This window comes from Triturus cristatus, chromosome 7 (assembly GCF_964204655.1).
Source record: "Triturus cristatus chromosome 7, aTriCri1.1, whole genome shotgun sequence".
Taxonomy (NCBI): domain Eukaryota; kingdom Metazoa; phylum Chordata; class Amphibia; order Caudata; family Salamandridae; genus Triturus; species Triturus cristatus.
In genome coordinates, this window is record NC_140590.1 from 1,591,589,233 (window position 1) to 1,591,610,049 (window position 20,817).

General features: G+C 42.4%; 1 long non-coding RNA gene across 1 annotated transcript; it reads left to right on the plus strand.

The window, feature by feature from the left end:
* Positions 1–8,052: 8,052 nt before the first annotated feature.
* LOC146812451 (uncharacterized) lies at positions 8,053–19,181 on the plus strand. The gene is made up of 4 exons (XR_014965948.1): positions 8,053–8,212; positions 9,371–9,434; positions 9,788–9,876; positions 16,787–19,181. It is a non-coding gene; the product is annotated as an uncharacterized LOC146812451 (long non-coding RNA).
* The last annotated feature ends 1,636 nt before the right edge of the window (positions 19,182–20,817 follow it).

Below are 20,817 nucleotides of genomic sequence, written 5' to 3' on the forward strand. Positions count from 1 at the left end.
CATAGCTTTGCAGTTCGGGCTGGACTGTTCCCATGAGGCACAGGGTCAGACTGATTTGCATATGGCCATGTCTGAACTGGGGTGGCAGAGTGGGCTAAAGAACGGTGATGGATTAAACCCAGATCAGTTGACTGGGGGTGAGTGCTTGCAATGTTCAACACTCCGTCCATCATTTCCTTTGGTTTTTACGGATGTATCATGGACAAGCACATGTAGGGAGAGATGCAATGCTTAGATTGTTTAATCAGACATGGTATAATGCAAACTTCAGACTTGTAGCTGAGAGCCTTTGTCAAAGATGCCTTATATGTCAACAGTTCAATCCTGGAAGAAAAACAGTGTTAAGTCTAGGAACGATTGGTCGAGAAGGAGGGCCTTTCACCAGAATGCAAATTGACTTCATTGAGATGCCCCCCTCCAACAGGTTGAGGTATGTTTTAGTGATGGTCTGCCTGTTTTCTAGATGGGTAGAAGCATATCCCACAAGAAGAAGTGATGGAATTATGGTAGCAAAACTACTTTTGAGGGAGTTCATCCCTAGATTCGGGTTTCCAGTCACAATTGAGTCAGATAGAGGAAAACATTTCCATAATGAAATCATGAAGCTAATTTGTGAGGCATTGAATGTACAACAAAAACTAAATTGTGCCTATCGCCCAGAGGCTTCTGGTGTGGTGGAACAAGTAAATGGCACTATTAAAAACAGATTAGGAAAGATGTGTTTAGCCACAGGATTGAAATGGCCTGATGTCTTGCCTCTGGTACTCATGACTATTAGATCAATTCCAGATAGGAACACAGGTTTGAGTCCCCACGAGATTTTGATGGGGAGAGCAATGAGGCATGTATTCATACCAGTCAACAAGTTATTGCCTATCTCTGATGACTTGGTGTTGGATTACTGTAAGGGGTTGGCTTACTCCGTTCATTCTGTGTTTCATCAGGTTGGATCGGATGCCACCATCCTTGAAAAGAAGCCAGCTCATGATCTAAGCCCAGGTGACTGGGTGAGAATTAAAGTGCACAGAAGAAGGAACTGTTTAGTCCCACGTTGGGGAAAACCACGACAAGTGATTTTAACCACGACAACAGCTGTGAATTGTGCAGGAGTAAAGAACTGGATTCATGCTAGTCATACCTTGCGAATTCCAAACCCAGTGGATAACAAGGAAGGAGAGTACTTTGAAGAATCAGAAACTAGTTCTGAATCTGATACTGAGGACACCAGAACAAGACAAAATCCTGAAAGGGGGGAGTCAGAACCAAATTTGATCTTTGCCCCAGAGAACATTCCCTTGAGGAGGAAGTTGCAGATTTCTGACACCAGCTCAGACTCAGAGACTGAACAAACACAGGTACATACTGGAAAAGAGAAAAACAGTGAAGAGACAATTAAATACATTTTCGAGAAGGAAGTTCCTGATGGAAAGTTGAGAGAAATTCCACATGAAGTAACAAAAGCAGATGGTCAGGTGCCAGATACAGAAAGTGAGGGAAAGATTTTTGCGGAAGACCCCCGAGGAGTTGTAGGGAATTCAAACATCCAGTTAGAGGAAGGGACGATTAGTCAGCAGGAAGATTGTGTGGAAGAACCACGAGGAGGGACAGAAGTAGGGAAAATAAAAGAAGTGGTGGAAAGAAAAACAGTCAAAAATAAAAGTCAAGTTGAATCAGAATCAGAGGACAGTGATGAAGAAGTACCAGAAGGTCGAGTCCAGAGAAAGAGAGCATGGAGAGCTGAGAAAAATGATAAGGGAAATAAATTGAAAAGATCAGCAAGAGATGAAATTTGGCCAAACAAAATAAAGAGATTAAGATGCCGATTGACACGAGTGAATTCATCTAGAGCTGAACAAGTGAATGAAGTATCTAGTCAAGAAAAATTCAAAGACGAGAGAAAAACGACAGCAGAGGATAATAAGAGAACGAGGAAACCTAACAAGAAGTATAAGTCGCCGGAATGGTCATATGTGGCGCTGCCTGAAATAAAAGAAGAGGCGGATAGTCAAGAAAATCCAGAGGTGACTGTACCAGAAGTGGTTGAGGAAGACGAAGAATCGGAAATCCTGAGAGTTATCTTGTCCGAGATTGGAGAAGAAACGGATGTTCAGGAAGTTCTGTATCAAGATTATGAAAGAAAAGTGAAAGACTATCAAATGCCAAACTGAAAAGACCAAAAGTGATTCCAATAGAAAGACAATAAATTATTGGAAAAGGCATAACTGATAGAACCAAGTAGGTGCTTAGAGCCTTGGGTTAGACAATACTAGTTGTGAAGTAGAAGAGGCTAAGTCAAAAGACACTGATCATTTTTCGAAATGGCAAACACAGAAAGTAGAAAAACTAAATGTGCATTTCTTAGAAGATGGTTTAAAATGTGTTGTTGTTGTACAGGATTACTAATGCTTCTATGGAGTGCGTTGGCTTTAATGATTTCATTTAAAGTTACACTAGAAACAATAGAAGGACATAGTGAGAATAAAACGAATGTAGAAAAGATTCAGATAGTATATCCGACTAATATAGATTGAAATTATTTACATAAAGACAGGTCTATAAATGATTCCTCTAACCATGTATTTTCAAAATAACTATACGAATATGTAAAGACGATGGGCGTGAGGGACTGCTAAGTCTGCATGCAGTTACCTGCATCTGTATCTGAGGGAGCGACATATCATCACCTCCTTGTAACATATGGAATAACATGTAGTGTAATAGCAAGTTTGTTTTACAAAATAGGGAAATTAGAATATTATTTTTCAGATGTAGATAACATATTTTCACAAGTACCTGTAGTTAACAAAATGAATAAAGTGAAGCCTGCAAAGGTGTTAGGTGAATTTTTCTTAGAAACCAAAGAACTAACATTAGAGTCCATATTTAGATATAATCTAACTTGTAGCTTAAAGAAGGAGGAAAAGATTTTCTTAGATATGGTTGTAGAAAGGAGATTAAAGATGCAGAGGAAAATACCTGAAGGAAAAGAAGAAAAGACAGTTTGGGATGTTGAAAGTGAAAAACATTTGAAAGGAGAAGCTAGTCCAACAATGGCTTTAGATTGGCCCCAGAAAGGAAAGTTGTGCATTAGAGGGAATCAAACTTTATATGATAATTATTTTGTAGGCACAAGTGATTGCCATGATACATATCGAATCATGGGTGGATGGGGATTTAAAGGAGGAAATGATCCAGTTTTTCCTGGATTATATTTTATCTGCAGGAACAAAGCATATTATTGGTTACCAGACCATTGGTTTGGCAAATGTTATGTAGTCCTGGTTTTCCCAAAGATATTCCATGTGGGAAGAGGAAGAGATGGCGTACATGAGTTAGGTAGTCAATAAAAACATAGAAAAAGAGAATCTTGGTCAGAAATTGTGGGAGACATTTTTGGAGCATTGATACCAGCAGTGGGAATATCTCTGAATGCAAACAAAATTTGAAAATTATCAACAGTAGTGGATCGCTTGTCAACAAGCACCGCTGGAGGATTTTCATTGGTAAATACAGAGATGTTGCCATGCGTGCCATGGTAATGCAAAATCGACTTGCCCTTGATATAATTTTGGCAAAAGAGGGTGGAGTCTGTGGAATGCTGAAAGTTCAACATTGTTGTACTTACATTCCTGACGAAAGTCAAGATCTAAAGACATACATTAAAAATATAACTGACTAGCATGAGGAAATTGCACCACTGGAGGTTGAAGGTGTTTGGGAAAAGATTGGAAAGAAATTATCCGCTATTAAAGATTTCCTTTTAAAATTAGGTATAACATTTATAGGTAAGATCCTATTTCCATTAACCTGTGTGATTTTTCTAGTATTAGTTTTAAGACTAGGATGTTTATGTTACAAAAGAAAGAAAATACAGAAAAATTTAAAAAGAGAAACTTTGAAAAAGAGAGAGAATAAAAGACGAGAAAGAGAATTTGAAGAAGTAGAATTAGAAGAAATGAAAGATAGTATGTATAGAAAAGCAAGAGGAGAAGAAATTGGTGAAACAGAATTGTGAACTAATAATATGTGAATTCATTTCTTTTTATAATAAATTTTACAAAATGTTAGGTATTGTGGTGATATAATCACCAAAGGGGGATTGATGGAGCAGGTAGTGCAACATTTTGTATACCTCCTCTATTCTTGCATGAAAATACTAATTATATAATCTATTAACTCTAATATAATTAAACGAGTGTTGCATGTATACTAATCAACATTATAAAAACATAAACTATACATGGGATTTGCTATTTGCATGGCTTAATAACTCTTATAACTAAAATCTGTACGCATATTAATGAATAGTATATGTGGTAATAGAATATCGCATGATATATGTTGCTTTGTGACGTTGCATCGTCGTGGAGGATCAGAAAAGGTGACTATAATGGCTTTAAATGTCGCTATATGCTAGATAAATACAAGCACATGGAGGGATTAGTAAGGGGTTAACATTAGAATCACCATTTCTATGTATTAATTATTCTTTTGTGTTTGTTTCGCTTAAGTTGAAATCTGGGCCTAATCCAATATGGCCGCTGACATCACACGCAGAAGTGGCCACTGTCTCGTGAGGCACGGAGTGAACTGCGCATGTGCGAACAGTATCGTGAACCTCTTAGCGACCTTTGCTCATCATGTTCCCGGTCAAGGATAAGAATTTGGTGCTTCGCCAAGATAGGGGAACAATCAACCTTACAGTAAACCGGAACAAGCTGACACTTTAGCTGACAAGTGACCTCACCTCTCAAACTGGACTGAGAATCTGGGGATAAGAATCGGACGATCCCAACTAGCCAATCACCACTGTTCTTGTCCTAAAAATGTATCTTCTTTAACCTGAAATCATTATAAAAAAGGGTGGTAGAATAGAGAGATTTTTATATAGAGAGTTCGTGATGCCTTTCCTGATGGTCCAGATGCTGCCCGACCGTTTGATGACTGCAAACTTTATCCAAATCCACGGGCTATGATAGATGCTTGCACGATTTCTGGTCCTTTGATAAAATTGGGGACTGTAACGTGCTGAGCAGAGGACTTTGGACTTTGAGCCTTGGCCTGCTTATTCAGACAATTTACGACAAATTTGGTTATGCAGAGCTAATGAATTAGAGGGCCCCAGATAGCCAGTTTAGGTAAATATGATGTTCAGCGATTTATTCAAATTGATCTAAAATTCTAAACTTTTGACGAAACAAATGATAATATAGATTATTATGAAAATTTAGATAAATATTGATTAACAAGAAAATATGAGTTTGTGGTTTTTCATTAAGGGAAATAAGGATTCTGAGTCTTAAATGTGTGTTAGCTGGTTCTAAGTCACCATCAACCAATCCAACTAATTGGTCCGTCGACCAAGTGGGTGGAGTGCCTTGATGTTTAGGATTAGGGATCTATAGGCGACAAATGTTAATGTACATTTTGTAAAATAACTTTCTCTCCCTATAGGTTATAAGGTGTTCCCCCCACATGTCCAGCGCTTGAATTACTCATCCCTCCTGTGTGTGTAGACTCGTGAATGGTGACGTGTGTGAGTTGGTGTTATGGGCCCCACCAATGAATGCGTGTATGAATGAGTGTGCGTGACAACGGGTCTGCAACGCAGGGAGGATATCGGTATATCTTGTTCCCCATTTCCCAGTCTTGCGCTGGGACGCGAAACTGGTTGCCTAGTTCTAAATATCTCCGCATGGCAAACCTTGCAAGTGATTAACCTTGGAAAGGTGAAAGTTCGAAGTGATCGCGGTCCACACGTGCAAAACAAAGCAAACTACGAAGGCAAATGTTTAACCCACTGAGACATTGAGCCTGTACTAAAGCAAGTCAGTTAAGTAAACGATATCACCTTGGTTGTGGCCTTGGCAACCTCCTCATAGTGACACAGAGACTTGCGCATGTAAGAACCAGAAAGGGACACAGCTGGTTTACTAGCAAGTCAGACTTGTCTGCATTAGCATATGATGAACTATGTTGCGCTTACCAGACATTTTAAGTATAAAAAAGCAGAAGTGACTTAGTTAAATGCCTTTCACCCAGACACCTGGGGGCTGATTGACGAACATTCTGCTTGAGGATTTTGCATCATAAAAGTGAGGCACGCCAGGGCAAAATTTTTCATTTGAATTTACTTTCTAGCACAAAACTTGTTTTGAGATCAAAAGTAGCCTGAAAGTAACACAAAGCTTTGCGCTGTTTTGCATTACTTTGTGTCTAGGAGATCTTCCATGTGTGGTACATGGGCGTTCCCATGCGACCACTTTTGACACAAAGCCCTATCTGTTAACAATAGTAGACAGGGTTCATGCCCAAAAATAGCATCTTTTTAAGAGTGGTGTTAACTTGGAGAATGCTTCTAACACCTCCTACTTTGCATGTGTGCTGCACTGTACAGCACACATCCAAAGTGGGGAAAGTAATAAAGTTAGCTTGTCACAGTATGTTGGGCTGGAAGGACACCCTTTAGTAAAAATCCTGGTCCAGATTTATGAAAAATTCAGGCAACACGGTGTTGCTGCACAGTGTTGCATGAAGGGGAGACTTATCTACTAAAATATGGTGCTGTTTTCCTCTCTCCCTATGCTGGCGCACTATAAGCTGCCTTGCTCCAGCGCACACACCCTTGAACCATAGTGCAAGGTTGTGTGTTCCATAAGGAATAGTTTTTGTCCTGGAAGAGGACACTTCTAGTGCAAGAACTACACTTGAACACGTTCCTGCTTTTTTATGTCTGCTTTACTATGTATCACGCTTGCATAGTAGGAAAACCAAGTAGAAATGTAACATTTCTTATCGTTACCCCTGCCTTGAAGAGGTATAAGGTTTTGGCACAATTCCCTGCAGCGCATAGCTGATCTGCGTTAGATAGTAAATTCCATTATAACACTTTGCGTCAGGTTTGTAACACAAACCTGGGGCAAACCGTTAGTAAATCGGGGCCTGACGCTAGATATCACACACACTATTTCCCTGTGGTGCAAAGGTGTGTGAGTAGCGCTAGGCAGCCTAATTGTGCACCCGCACTAAGGAGAGTTCCGGACCATTCTCTATCTTAGAAGATGTGGCGCTTCCCTGCTCTCTAACTCTCATCCAATGTAACGCAACAACTTAGGGTGCTGATTTGCATTACATCTTTGTAAATATGCCCCCTGGTTTCTGATCCCGGCTTCAGCACCTGACAAAACAAGCATTTGCAATGCAATAGGTCTCGCATTTACACGAGTTTAACCCCTTGTGTGCCACGCCCTTTCCCCGCCCTGTTCCGGCCGTTACATTAGCGGGCGGGGTTTATGACGAGCTGGACTCGTCATGGGCACAGCGCAACCGCGGCCCATGACGAGTCCAGCTCGTCATGGGCACACAAGGGGTTAAGCTATTGGCATTGTAAATGACAATGTAAATGACAATGCCTTTCATTTATGTTTTAAAAACCAAAACATAAATAAACATAAATAATCATAAATAAAAGGCATTGTCATTAACAATGTCAATAGCTCAAACTCGCGTAAATGCGAGACCTATTGCATTGCAAATGCTTGTTGCTACTTTGCACCTGGGGAATAAATGCTGAGCTTTGAAAAAAATCAGTGTCTTAAAATCTGCGTGTGTGTGTCATATTTGTTATTGTTCCACAGGAATTTTAAATGCATTAAATGAGCCCCCCATTTCACTACCTATCCAATTATGAGCATTAATTTGCATTCTACTTACCACAGGAACGGAAACTCTCAAGAGCTGAGATGTTGCAGGTGCATAGTACAAGGCTGGCTCTTTAATATGCATGAGCCGGCTGGGATGTTTGCAGCCACAGTATATTCAGTTCAGTTCATGTGAGGAGCTATGGTTGCATAACCAACATAAGGACAGGAAACCAAAGAAGCTAATATTAAAGTGTTAACTTCTAGTCTTCAGTCCCGGATGCTAACAAACCGGAAGTCAGGCGCCCTTGCCCGGGACGTGGGCGGGGCCGGCTCCGGCAGGAAGAGAAACCAGCGTGCCGTGCTAACGCGGGGCTCCCATGCTGAAGGGAGATCCCTGCGGTGGCGGCCGGAGTGGAGAAAAGCCCCGGGTCCCAGGAGGGGGCCCAGGTGAAGGGTGCGGGCGTCCGAGGCTGCCCACGGCAGCGCGGGGCTTCCAGGAGTGCAGGGAAGCCCCGCAAGAGAAGTGCTGCCGCCGCGAGGAGGAGCCCCCGCCAGAAGAGATCAGCCCGGTGAGTGAAGAAGGGCTGGGGGGGCTCCGTGTGGGCTATTGTTGGTGCCTGACTGAGGCGGGTCGCTCCAACGGGGATGGCATGTGGTCGGAAGGGGGACAGGAGATGTGCACATCGCGTGTGTGGACGTGCGTGTTCATGTGCACGTACACAGGCTCCAATCCGCCAAAAGCCCTGCGCGTGCCCATCTCCTGTCCCACTTCCGAGGCAAGTCAGCAACAGTAAATCTTGCTGGCGACAGCGCTTTCGCGTTGCGTTCGCCAGTGGAGACCTAAAAACATGTGATTCCATGCAAATCACCCAAACATTCTCTGCCTTCATTGTGAATGGATGCAGGTGCAAGAAATGAGGGTGAGCACAGCTGAGTGCTCTGACAAAGAGAAATATATCTATAGTGTTTCTAGGTGAAAGAATGTACGTTTAATAACCATTCACGTAGCACTGGCGGGTTTGTTTATTTGTGATTGTTAATACCCACGACAGGGGTTCAGAATTGTAAAGCTTGAAGTTGCCCTGCCTGGATTCGATCCCAGACCATGAGGAGCACATAGCGAGCCACACTGGTGAACAATTCACTAGTCACATGAGGAGTCTTGTCTGGATTGGCAGCTGTAACCTGCAAATCTCTGTACTGGGTGCCTTAACCCACCGAGATAGCCTGCTGGCTGTTATACTCAGCTAGCAGATGCAGTCATTAACGTAGGACGGATAGTCAATTTTCCTACTAAATAAATCTAGGAACACATTTTAGGTAAAAGGTTCAAATCTTCATGGGGCTAGCTCAGCTTTTCATCCTTCCCAAGCTCTATAAAATATCTTCGACCCAGCTGGGAAACAATAACAATAATCATTGACAATCCTACCAGACTATGATGATGAGTGTGATTTTGAAAAAAGTACAAATGCATGCGATTGATTGTGTTTTTATAATTTTATACGGTGCAGTGCAACCAGTAGCTGAAGAAAGAATGACACACGAGAGAAACCTCCTAATATCCCAAGTGCAGTCAAAGATTAGAAGTAAACAGCAACCCATCCCTTAGGGCATGTAATTAGGAGTGTCTTTGAAGGTAATTAGTAGGTGATTCAAATTGTTCCAGCCAACATAACAAAATAACTTCTACCTTTTCTTGTTTTCTCACTTCTTGGTACCCGAAGCACATCAAGAGAGGAGGATTTAAGACTTCTCGGCTGATAGGCTTGGATTCTGGAATGCAAAAAGGTCAGACGCCAGCCATATGTGCCCGAACTCAAAGCATTGGGCGTGAGAAGCCACTCTACTCTCTATAGGTCTTTGATTATGTACAGCTCTCCGCTGCCTTGATTTGTGCTATAGAAATACTGTATACGTACAGACATACATACGGTGGGTTACCAATGGAGTTTTTTGTTAAGTAATGAGAGCTGTACTTTTAGTACATGTAATGAAACAGACATTTTTCAGGTTTACTCCCACTTTTTGCCCCATTTTGACTACTAGATCCTGCTAAACATGACTGAGTGTATGGGCTCTGGCTCTTATAATGGTGCATGTTTAATTGGCTTTTATGTGACCTTTGGCTTTTGTATTTCTAGCTTTTTGATTGGCTGGTTGGAGGCAGGACTGCCTCAATTTGTAAGAACTGGGACGAGGACGACCCTAATCGGGGTAATGAAGATTACCGGTAAGTAACAAGACATTAAGTCTATGTGTGAATCGCCTGTTTTATTTCCTCAGTGGTGCAATTTGTGCAAAAATATTCTTTTGCAATATTCAATCGAATTGTTAAACATTTCTGTATTGCATCTGCCTGCTATCCCCTTTCAAATTGCACGAAGGCACCATCAAATGAAATACAAAAATTATTCTAATCTTTAATCAAGATTAAGCACAACATATTATAAACTACTGCATCAACCAGGGCCACACTGGCCATAGTGGGCACCGGGCATCTTCCCAACGGTCTGCCAGGGTGGGGGTCGGTCCAAGAAACCTGGGGGGCCATTTTTGTTACCGGGCCGGTTTTGAAGTAGAGCTGCAATATCGTCCCCCAGCAACAAAAGCGGCACAAAGATTTCCACTAGCAGCCCTCCCCACCCCGTCCCCCGGGGCCACCAGAGCTCATTGCTAAGGTCAGCTTCGGTTCCATGTCCAGCCCTTGTAGCAATGTAGCAAATGCAAGAGATATGCTGCCTTTTAATTTGCATAAAACGTATACAAATAGAAGAGCGGTGTCTCCTGCTTTTGTTTGCTAAGCTGCTACAGTTTTGTCATTCAACATTGAGTTCATGGTTTATTACAAAGTATGTGCCTATTTATTCTTTTTTTTACATATATATGAGTGCATTGATACCATGTAAAAGGCTGTGTGCATTTTTTCCAAATGCTTTAAGGTAGTCTACTTTAGGGGCATCTAAGAGGTAGTGTGTCTTTTCCTTCTAAAAGTAATTTGCAAATCCAAAGAAATAACAGGCATTGGCAAAGCCGATAGGTCTCGGCAATCCAACTGCTATAGGCGTTGACAATGTTAATGTATTTGTGAATATTATTAAAAACAGCCCCAGAGCCATACGCACATGCATATACATTGCCAACGCCGATAGTTCTCGGATTGCCAACACCTATAGCTTTGCCAATGCTTGTTACACATTGTATTTATTTATTTATTTTATTTTTTATTTTATAGTCACAAACACAAATAGATTACATGGACAGAAGATTTTGTAAACAATATACCATTATACCAATAGTGATCATAAACAGGGGAAAAGAAAGAAAAGAACTAAAGAACATATAGGAGCATGAACAGAGAACAGAGACATAACCACATTATAATTTGACAAATACAGATTAGACCCTCAATCCCGTTGAAGACAAGACCATGTCCTTTTAAATTTACGCCAAGACCGAGGGCCTCTAGCTTTAGCTAATGCCATCTGCATTTCATAGATTACCCTTCTTAAAACCCAAAATTCATTAACACTTGGACTCTTGCTCTGGATTCAGCAGCGAGCTATACATAAACAAGCACAAGCTGATACAATAGAAGCAAAGGACTTAGTAAAACAGCATAACTCTGATAATATTTCCAACGCTAGCTCTTTCTCGGTGACCGCATTATCGTACCCAGCCCAAACTGCGAGAGCGAGGGTGATACCAGACCATAATTCTATCAGTTTAGGATACAAAAAGAACATATGGCATAAATCTGCGGCAAATTCCTGGCATTTCGGACAGTATGATTTAGTATTGTTTGAGCTAGTAGCCCATTTAGAAATTCGCTCCAGAGTATAATAAAGCATACAAATTAATCTAATTTGCTGGAGCTTTCGATTGACTGAAGTTACTGTTGAGTCTATTGATTCCAGAGATTCATTAATCTCCTCCTTAGTAACATTGCAGTTAAAGATCTGACTTAATTTAGCCGCTATCTGTATGCCGTCGTCACTGCCCCCCCCCCCCTATTAGTTTCTGGTAAGTTTTGCCGATAACACCTTGTCTAGTAGCCCCAAAAACCTCAGAGGAGCTAGATAGCTCTAGCAAACCTATGATAAAATAGTCCCTGATTTGCAAGTATTTGTAAAAATATTTTGTGACAAGCTGAATTCTTCCTTCAAAGACTGAAAAGACCTTACATTGCCATTCTTTTCCGACGTGGTCATAAAATATTCTCGGCAATAGAGGGTTCCCCATTAGTACAGTATTTTTATTAATTTATAAAGTTTTATATAGCGCGAACAAGATCCCGAGGGATAACAGAGCGCTTTACAGTATGATGGGAGGAAGGACAAAAGCAATATCTATAACAATAACCATAAGAGGAAGGGAGAGAAAGAAAATACAGTGCACAATACAACTAGGATGGTAATACAATAAAACAGGTGTAGGCGGGCAGCAAGGGTGAAACACGGTGTACTAGGGGGAGCTGTATCAAAAATAAGAACAAAGTCAGCAGGTGCCATGTCAACGGGCCCGTGAGTCTAACCCTATTAGGGTATGAATTTGTTCATTAGGAATCTTTTGGCTTCCACTTTGAACACTGTCAATGAGGAGATTCTGCGAACTTCTGGTGGGAGAGAGTTCCAAATCTTAGGGGCAGCTCCGGAGAAAGCTCGGTGACAACTTCTCTTTTTCGTAAGGATGAGTGGTTTCAGGAGAGGGTAGAGGCGCTTCTTGAAGCTCTTACGCCACAGGATAGTTTAGGTTTTTGCGCAAGGTACGTAGGAGTATTAACGTGAAGGGCTTTGTGTGTAAGAACAGCAATCTTAAATTGAATTCATGCTTCGAAGGGCAACCAATTGAGGGATTTTAGGACTGGGGATATATGATCTCTTCGCTTGGTATCTGTAACCAGTCTAGCAGCCGAGTTAAGTGCAGCCCTTAGTGGAGCCAGAGCGTATTTGGGAAGGCCACAGAGGGTAGCACTGCCGTAATCTAACCTCGGCAAGACAAGCGCTTGGACCACATGCTTGAAATCATTTAGAGGAAGGAAAGGTTTGATATTTCTGCGAGATCTCATCAAGTGGTTAGCTCCTTTGCATACATTTCTGATATAACCTTTCATGTTCAGGTGCTTGTCCATGGTGATACCGAGAGACTTGGCTGCGTCTACGATGAGAGGCGTACAGTTGAAAGCAGTGAGGTGACTCAGCCAGAGGTCTAGCTTGGGGATGAGATTCGGAGGGGAGATGAGCAGAAATTCAATTTTAGAGGTGTTGAGCAGTAGATGATTCTCCGTTAACCAGTTTTGAGTAAACATTAGGGTAATATTGAGTGAGATGATGTTTTCCGAGGATGAGATTTTCAGATATAGTTGCGTGTCGTCCGCATACATGTGGAAGAGAATGTCCATGGAATTTAGAGAGTGTGCAAGAGGTTCCAAGAAAAGATTGAAGGGGATAGGAGATAGAGTGGATCCTTGGGGGACCCCCATGAGTACGGGAGAGGGCTGGGAGAGAGAGTGGTTTGCCTTGACTCTTTGAGTTCTGTGATAAAGTAAGGATGAGAACCATTGTAACACCTGATCAGAAATACCCATTCTAATTTGCAGGATGGATAGGAGGTTGTCATGATTAACCGTGTCAAATGCGGAGGAAAGGTCGAGGAGGATCAGGAGGCAGGATTCATTTTGGTCGAGCATAATTAAAATGTCATCAAAAACTTGAGTGAGAGCCGATTCGGTGCTGTGCCACTTCCTGAAGCCCGATTGATGCTGGTCTAGAAGTTGGTAATTCTTCATGTGAGTACAGATTTGGGATTGCACACATTTTTGTAGTAGTTTGGCTAAAGTCGGGATGTTGGAAATGGGGCGGAAGTTATTGAGATCAGATTTGTCAGCGTTAGTTTTTTTTAGTATGGCTATTGCCTGAGCTGCTTTTCGGCATTCTGGGATCATGCCTTGTGCTAGGGATGCATTAACAATCCTAGTCCATGTGGGGATCAGTGCATTCTTGATTTCTTTGAAGATAGAAGGGGCAGTGGGTCGCTGAAGTGGTTGGCAGGGTTGATATTCTGAAGAATCTTGAAGATATCACATTCACTAAATGTGGTAAAGGTGCCCCATGATGCATTGTTCTTGGAATTTGTGGAGGTCGATTTACGCATTACAGAGGAGTCAATGAGTGAGGCAGCAATGGAAGAAGGTAGTAGAGCCTTCTTAGAGGCGAGGTCAAGGAAGATGATTCTTGATTTTTCCGTGAACAAGGCGGCAAGATCGTCGCAACTGATTGTTGTTTGACCAATTTGAAGAGTTTCTTGGGGCGGTTTGCCGCTTGATCCAGGTTGATATCTGAAAAAGTCGCCTTAGCACTCTTGATTTGTTTGTTGTATCGGCTCCTGGCATCTCTAAGGAGTTTTAGTTGGTCCGAGGAGGGATTGACTAGCCATGACCGTTCAAATGCCCTAAGGTTGCGGCATTCTGAGTTTAAGCTTTCGTAATACCAAGGTTTGGATATTTTTGTTGAGGCATTTTTTAGTTGGAGTGGAGCAATATTCTCCATGATGTTGGAGAGGGTTGAATTGTAGGCGTCGGTGAGTAAACATGCAGATCAGGGAATTTGTATGCCTTAGAAATTTTGCGCCATATATTAGTTATGTCCCTTACTGTCTCAAATCGCACCCTCTTGAAGTAATTCGGAGCAGATGTTTTATATAGCAAGTACCCAGAGTCAGATCCACAAGCCAGCTGGTATGAAAGCCAGCTGGCACCAGCTTCAGGTCCTTTGACTAAACTCTGTATTCGCCCAGTGAACGCAGCCGAAAAGTATAACTTCAAATCTGGAAGTTTGAAACCACCCTGCTTAAATGATAATTTTTTATGTCGCAAGGCTCTCCTGGCACGCCGCTATCCCCAAATAAAACTACTGACAGCGCTATCCAGGCGCTTAAAAAAAGTTTGGGGCACCCTCAGAGGGATGGTATGAAAAAAAGATAAAAATTTCGGGAGGACATTGATTTTCACGACATTACATCTCCCATATATACTTAAGGGGAGCCGGTGCCAACATCGTAAGTTCGCAACTACTTTCCTCAACAAAGGTTCGTAGCTCAATGAAATAATATCCCTAACTTGACTACTAAGAGAAACTCCCAAATATATTGCATTCTTTTTAACGCCTAAGGCCGTTGGGAGATTATCAGGTTGAAAGTTCGGTAGTGTAAATGTAAATCCAGTATTTGTAAAGCACACAGCTACCCGTAGGCATCCCGGCGCTGGGGGCTGTCGGGAAGATTAAGCAAGCTATTGTCCAGAGTCACATGGTGCTGGGCTGACCTGCCACCTGTGCCAGGGATCGAACCGTGCTCCCCAGCGTCCGGCGTCAGTCGCCCAGGCCGCTGCGCCACACCTCTTCCTTTTGTTCAAGATGAGTTTTTAGCCGGAAAAAAAGCCAAATCGCTGTGCTTCAAGAGTTATAGCAGTCAGAGCATTTACCGGCTGAGTCGAAAAACAGCTTGTTACACATGTTAACAATGTCTGGGTAAAGGTTTCACCTCAATAGTACCAGTTTAACATTCGAATATAGCAATAAGCAACTAAAATGTGACCAGTGAACAAGGGCCTTCCACTGCACAGAAACACTTGTTGCGTTTTTACTAACTTTTGATCCATTTGAGCTCGAAACAAATTTTGCTTTGTTAAAATCTGCAAATTATGCAGCAGATGATGGATTATGAAAGAAATATGACAGATCCATAATTATAGGGAAAACGCTGCAGAATTACATAATTACTCCTTGCTTAAGCTGGTACAGTATTAACAACATGTGCCATCACTTAAATTGGCCTTGCAGCAAAATATTCATCAGAACTGTGTACAAAAACAATTTTTTTTCCATTTGTTTTAAAATGTTAAATATGACTGCTGACTGGTGTTTGGGCATTGAATGAAGTTCGTTGTACACATTTAATTTAAATCTGCAGCTACATAAAATGCAAGTACAACAATTAGAACAACTGAACCTGCAACCCTAAACTAGGAGTGTGCGAAATTCACATAATTTGCTTCTGTATTTTCTGAAAAATTACACAAAATTACATAAAAAGCAAATCCTGTGTTCAGCTACATTTTAGGGCGAAATGTGTCCTTGCATCCATTTTGGACATCAGGATGCACTGCGCGTAAAAAATATAGCGCAAAAACCCCAAGCCACACGTTCTGGCGGCTTGTGTTATTCCCGAGCACTCACTGTAATATTTTGCATCATATGGCGCGTAACTACACAACAGAGCACAATAGCGTAAATTCACATAACAAGAGTAACACAAAATTACAGAAATTCTGCAAGATTATCGCCGACGTACTGTACATTTGGCGCATGCTTACCCTGATCCAAGCAAGGCTAAAGAAATGCTTGGCAGAGGACGCCATTGTTTCTTTCCCCGGCTTGCTGTGCATATTTCAAGGCTATGTAGCAATTTCACCCATATTTGTCTCCATTCTCCTGTTGCCATTCCACTGCTCTGTGGAGTACTGGAAAGAGACTCCTAAGCCCCCTTCCTGCACCACAATCCACAGTCAAAGGAATCTTGATGCGCAGCTCCCATGGTTCACGTCAGACCCATCGCTGCCACGAGTCCGCCCATCATCTCCACAGCTTGTTCATTGGTTCACTGCAAAGCAGTGCTTAGTTTGTAAAATATTAAGGGCCAGGGCTCTGACCAGGAGGCCACTGCAGCTTGTACCACCCATTACCCCTGTCATCACTGCCAAAACAACTACTAAACATCTCTCTCCCGTGTAAATGCGACAGTTCCGATTATTCCATGTCCCCAAAGCTAAAGGAATGGCTGGGGAGGCAGGTATTAGTAATTTTTTAATGTATATTGTTTTCCTAAACAACTGTTAGACTGCTCATCTCTAAATTACATGAGCAGAGCCACCTTGTGGCAGACTGCCCTAAATGTGGTGTTGACAATTAGGTGACGGTGCCGAGCACCGGAAACCAATTAAGTGCCGGTGTTCAGCACCGGAAAGCTCCAGCTCAAATTAAGCACTGCTGCAAAGGATAAAAATGAGACTTCATTTTCGAAAAACAAAATGAAAAAGTAATTGGTAGCCTGAGCTTCACCTTTCTTTTTTGTTCTCCTTTCTGCAGCCATTGCCTGAGCCTTCCAACCCCAGTCGCTCCTGGAGTGCAGCGAACAGGAGCCAAACCTCAGAGAAAGTCTTAATATCCTGCTTGCTGAGTGAGGTGGTCTTGGGAAGGCGCCTGCAGACAGCTGTTCCTGACAGGATCCAAGGAACCAGGCGAAGCAGTTTTCTGTGAACCTCACCTCAGTCATCAATTATACAATGGAGGTTTGTGCGGTGGAGTAGCCACCACCCCGACGCACAGGGTGACTGTGCCAACTACAAAGTGATATATTGATGGTCATAATAGGTGGTTGGGAGAACTGGCTGTGGCCCTAGTCACCTGTTCCAGTATACATTTATTTGAGCCTGTGATTTAGATCTCCACATTTTAAGGTATGGTTTGCAAACCATCTTTGGTCTATACAAAAACCTTTTTAAGTCTGGCTTAGAGACAGCTTTGGTTGACTACTGAAGACCTATTGTGTACAAATCAATATATATAGTTCATAGGAGTTCATAAAAACGATAAACAATTATGACCTGAACCTCAGTTTTACTCACAAAATCAGTAGAGTGAATTGGAGTTTTTGGATGTGTGAGTAAAAATATGTGAACATAAAGTTATTACTACACAGTTTAAAAAGCCCACTGCCGGCAATAGTACGTTACACATCCAAAGCTTCCATCATAGCTCTCGCATAAAGAATATACCTGTTGGTGAGCTATACAGAGCAAGAAGAATATGTAGCAGAGAAATTGAGTATACTAAGACAGAAGCAGAAATGTTTCACACTTTAGACAAAGAGGTTACACCAAAACATACTTGAGGCTGCCTCATGAAGGTCAAAGAATTGTAAACGAGAAGATGCACTTTTTAACAAAAAGAAAAGTAAAAGTACGGTGGAGAGGCAGGGTGACACAAAACACATGTTTATCACGACCTACACTAGACAGTATCTACAGGTTAGTTCTGCCCTTAATCACCATTTGGTACAGATTGGCCCGCTAATTGTAAATGTAGGGTATTTATATAGCGCTCCGCACACCCCCGAAAGGGTCTCTCAAGCGCTGTGCACATACCGCCGTGGAACCCTTCCTGGCCTTTCCCTGTGAAGTGCCCACTCCTGGGCACCCCCAAGGTGAAGCCGGGCATCCTAGCACTGTTGTGGAGATTAAGCAAGCTATTGCCCAGAGTTGCAGAGTGGGACCCATGATTAGAATGGGCACCGAGGCGAGAATTATCGAGTCCGGGGAAATTGAGCCCAAGACCCGCCGAGGCGGGAATTGAACCCTGGTCCGGGCCAGACCTCTGCATCAGGGTCTGCCGCTCTAACCATTGAGCCACACTTCTCCACACTAATTGGCTAATTGACTCTAAAGATACCAGACGCCCATTGATAAGCCAGACATGCAAGGTCAATGCGGGCCTGTCTTATCAAGAGCGAGGTAATTAATACTAAAGGGCCTGGGACATGATTGAATTCCAAAGACACATTTTTAAAGTGTAAAAGTTTCAAGGCATGCAGACAGGGTGAGAACCTCACCGAGTACAGCACATCATGTAGGCAAAAAGTTGCAATAAAACAAAGGATTACTTGCAAGACTATTTTTGTGGTCTACATACTGACCAGCTCCTGCTCTAGAAAATATATAGGGAGCACCACCCTACCACTATTCAAAAGAATGTTGCTGCATATGGGCGCAATAAATAATTCAGATGTTACATACTAGGTGGTGAAACATTTTGAGAAAGGGCATCAGAGGGATGAAACCAAATTGAAATACAGAGTGCTTCTCCATGCACCCAAACAACAGAGGGGAGGAACTAGAGAAAACAATTAAGAAGACTAGAAGACAGATTAATTCCTGAGATGGATAGCAGTGAAGCTAATGGCTTAAAGGCTGATGAGGAACTACATATCTTTTTGTAAATGACAGCCGTTGTGTGAAATCCTTAGGCACTTGATGCTTTTTGTAGTATAACGTTTCAATGGATTAATGCTTTTAATTGTAATGTAATTTTGTTATAGATGATATACAAGAAAGGACTGTATGAAATTGATTTTACATTGAACAAATATATGTGAGAATGCATATCTTGGAGGAGAACCCATGCAAGTATTACTTTGGAGTGGCAGCAAAGTGCACTGTGCGTTTTACTTACTTTGTTTCAATTTTTGCATCGCAAAAATAACACAGACATTGGCAAACATTAATGCTATTAAGCAAAATATGAAGTGACTTGAGCCAAGCTGCTAATTTGAATAGTGATGCATTCTGGGCATTGTGGTCTTAGTGAGGACCATGTGACCACTTGGACTTGTGAACAAGGCGCTTGGCGCCGAAACGCGTAAGGATAAAAGAGTTGTTTTAAGCTGCCACGACAATCAGACCAATAAAGCGTCATTTTGAAAGGGTGCCGAAGCTGTGGGCTCTGCTTTGTTTTCGTCTGTGCCAATAACAGGATTCTCCTTTCCTGCTCATGAGCCCGCCCTGCAGAGTTGGAGGCCCCTGGTAAAATGGAGCATTTTTGTGTGTATTCAATGGAGGGGGCATGACTCGCTCTTCACCACACCATTCACTGGACTTCCATGAACATTTGGTGTTGGTCGTGAGAAAGGGAGACGAAGGAGGGGTTGCCGTCTTTCTGGCAGACTTTGTGCTTTTTCTTTCATGCAAGTATTACTTTGGAGTGGCAGCTAAATATGAAGCGACGTGAGCCAAGCTGCTAATTTGAATAGTGATGCATTCTGGGCATTGTGGTCTTAGTGAGCGGCCATGAGGAAGGGAAGACATTTAACAAGAAATAGAGAACTGAGACAGACAAGAAAGCCATGCAGCCATGAGAGAGGGGCTGATGCATCAGCCCCTTCCTCGTCAGCCCCATCCTCATGGCTGCATGGCTTTCCTGTCTGTCTCAGTTCTCTATTTCTTGTTAAATGTCTTTCCCCTCTATTGTTGTGTCTGTCCCCTTCTCCCCCACCCAGAGCATGGCTGCTTTACGTCATTTCTGGCTCGATGAATTGCATCCTTCCACTGATGACTTGAGGGACTATTTTTTCTTTCAGTTTCATCACTAAATGGGTGCTCATCACTTACCTCATACACCGTCTACCTTTAACATTTTTTATGAAAAGGAATTTGTGTTCTCATTTGTTTGCTTGATGAAAGCACAGGTCTGCCTTTAACAATACATTTTAAATAAACTTGTGCAATGGATGTTTATTGAACGCATCCTTGTGTGGTGATCCCCTAACCCCTTCCCTTGTTGACTGCCCCCTTGCTTGCCTTTTATCCCATCAGCCACTTGCTCTTCCCCCTTTCTGCTCTTCTCCACCACTCCCCTTCACACTCCCCACTTTCTTGTTTGTTTTCTCCTCCATTTGTGCCTACCAACCCTTCTCTTTTCACCCTCCGGTCCCAGCTTTATGTGTGTTTTTTTGCAAGGCCTTGCAACTGCACACTGCTACTGGGTTGCTCACTTCTTTGCATGTGTACAGCATTCTATGCATGCTTTATTATTTATTTACTGTTCGAAAGTGGCAGCAGGCCATTAATGGCTGTGGCAATTCATAAAAAAGTCAAAGATGACTGCTGATGCGTTAGCGCACGTGCGCCCACATGGGCTGCCACCTTGGAACGCTTTCTGTTGTACTTCATGAGAGAAACCACCCAAGATGGCTGCTGCCAGCATCCAACAGTGGCCATCTTGGTGCTTATCCTAAGTACAATAATAAACCTTTCCAGTCCTCCTGAACCCGTTCCAGATTTCCACTTGCCTCTGCTCCCATCCTGGACTGGCTCATCATTGAGCTTTCTCCCTCATCACTCCTGACCTGATTTTCTGTCCATCGTTATGCTCTCTCTGTACCGTTCTCACTCTGCATCTGTTGCTTGGATTAGGGTGACCATGCAGGCGTCCCGGATTTGCCCGGATAGTCCTGGTTTTTCACCAGCTGTCCCGGCTGATTTCAGGAAATTGAGCTCATGTCCCGGTATTCAGAGAGGGTCGGCTGAAAACGGTGGCAGGTCTCTTTTTAAGTTTTGCAAAGT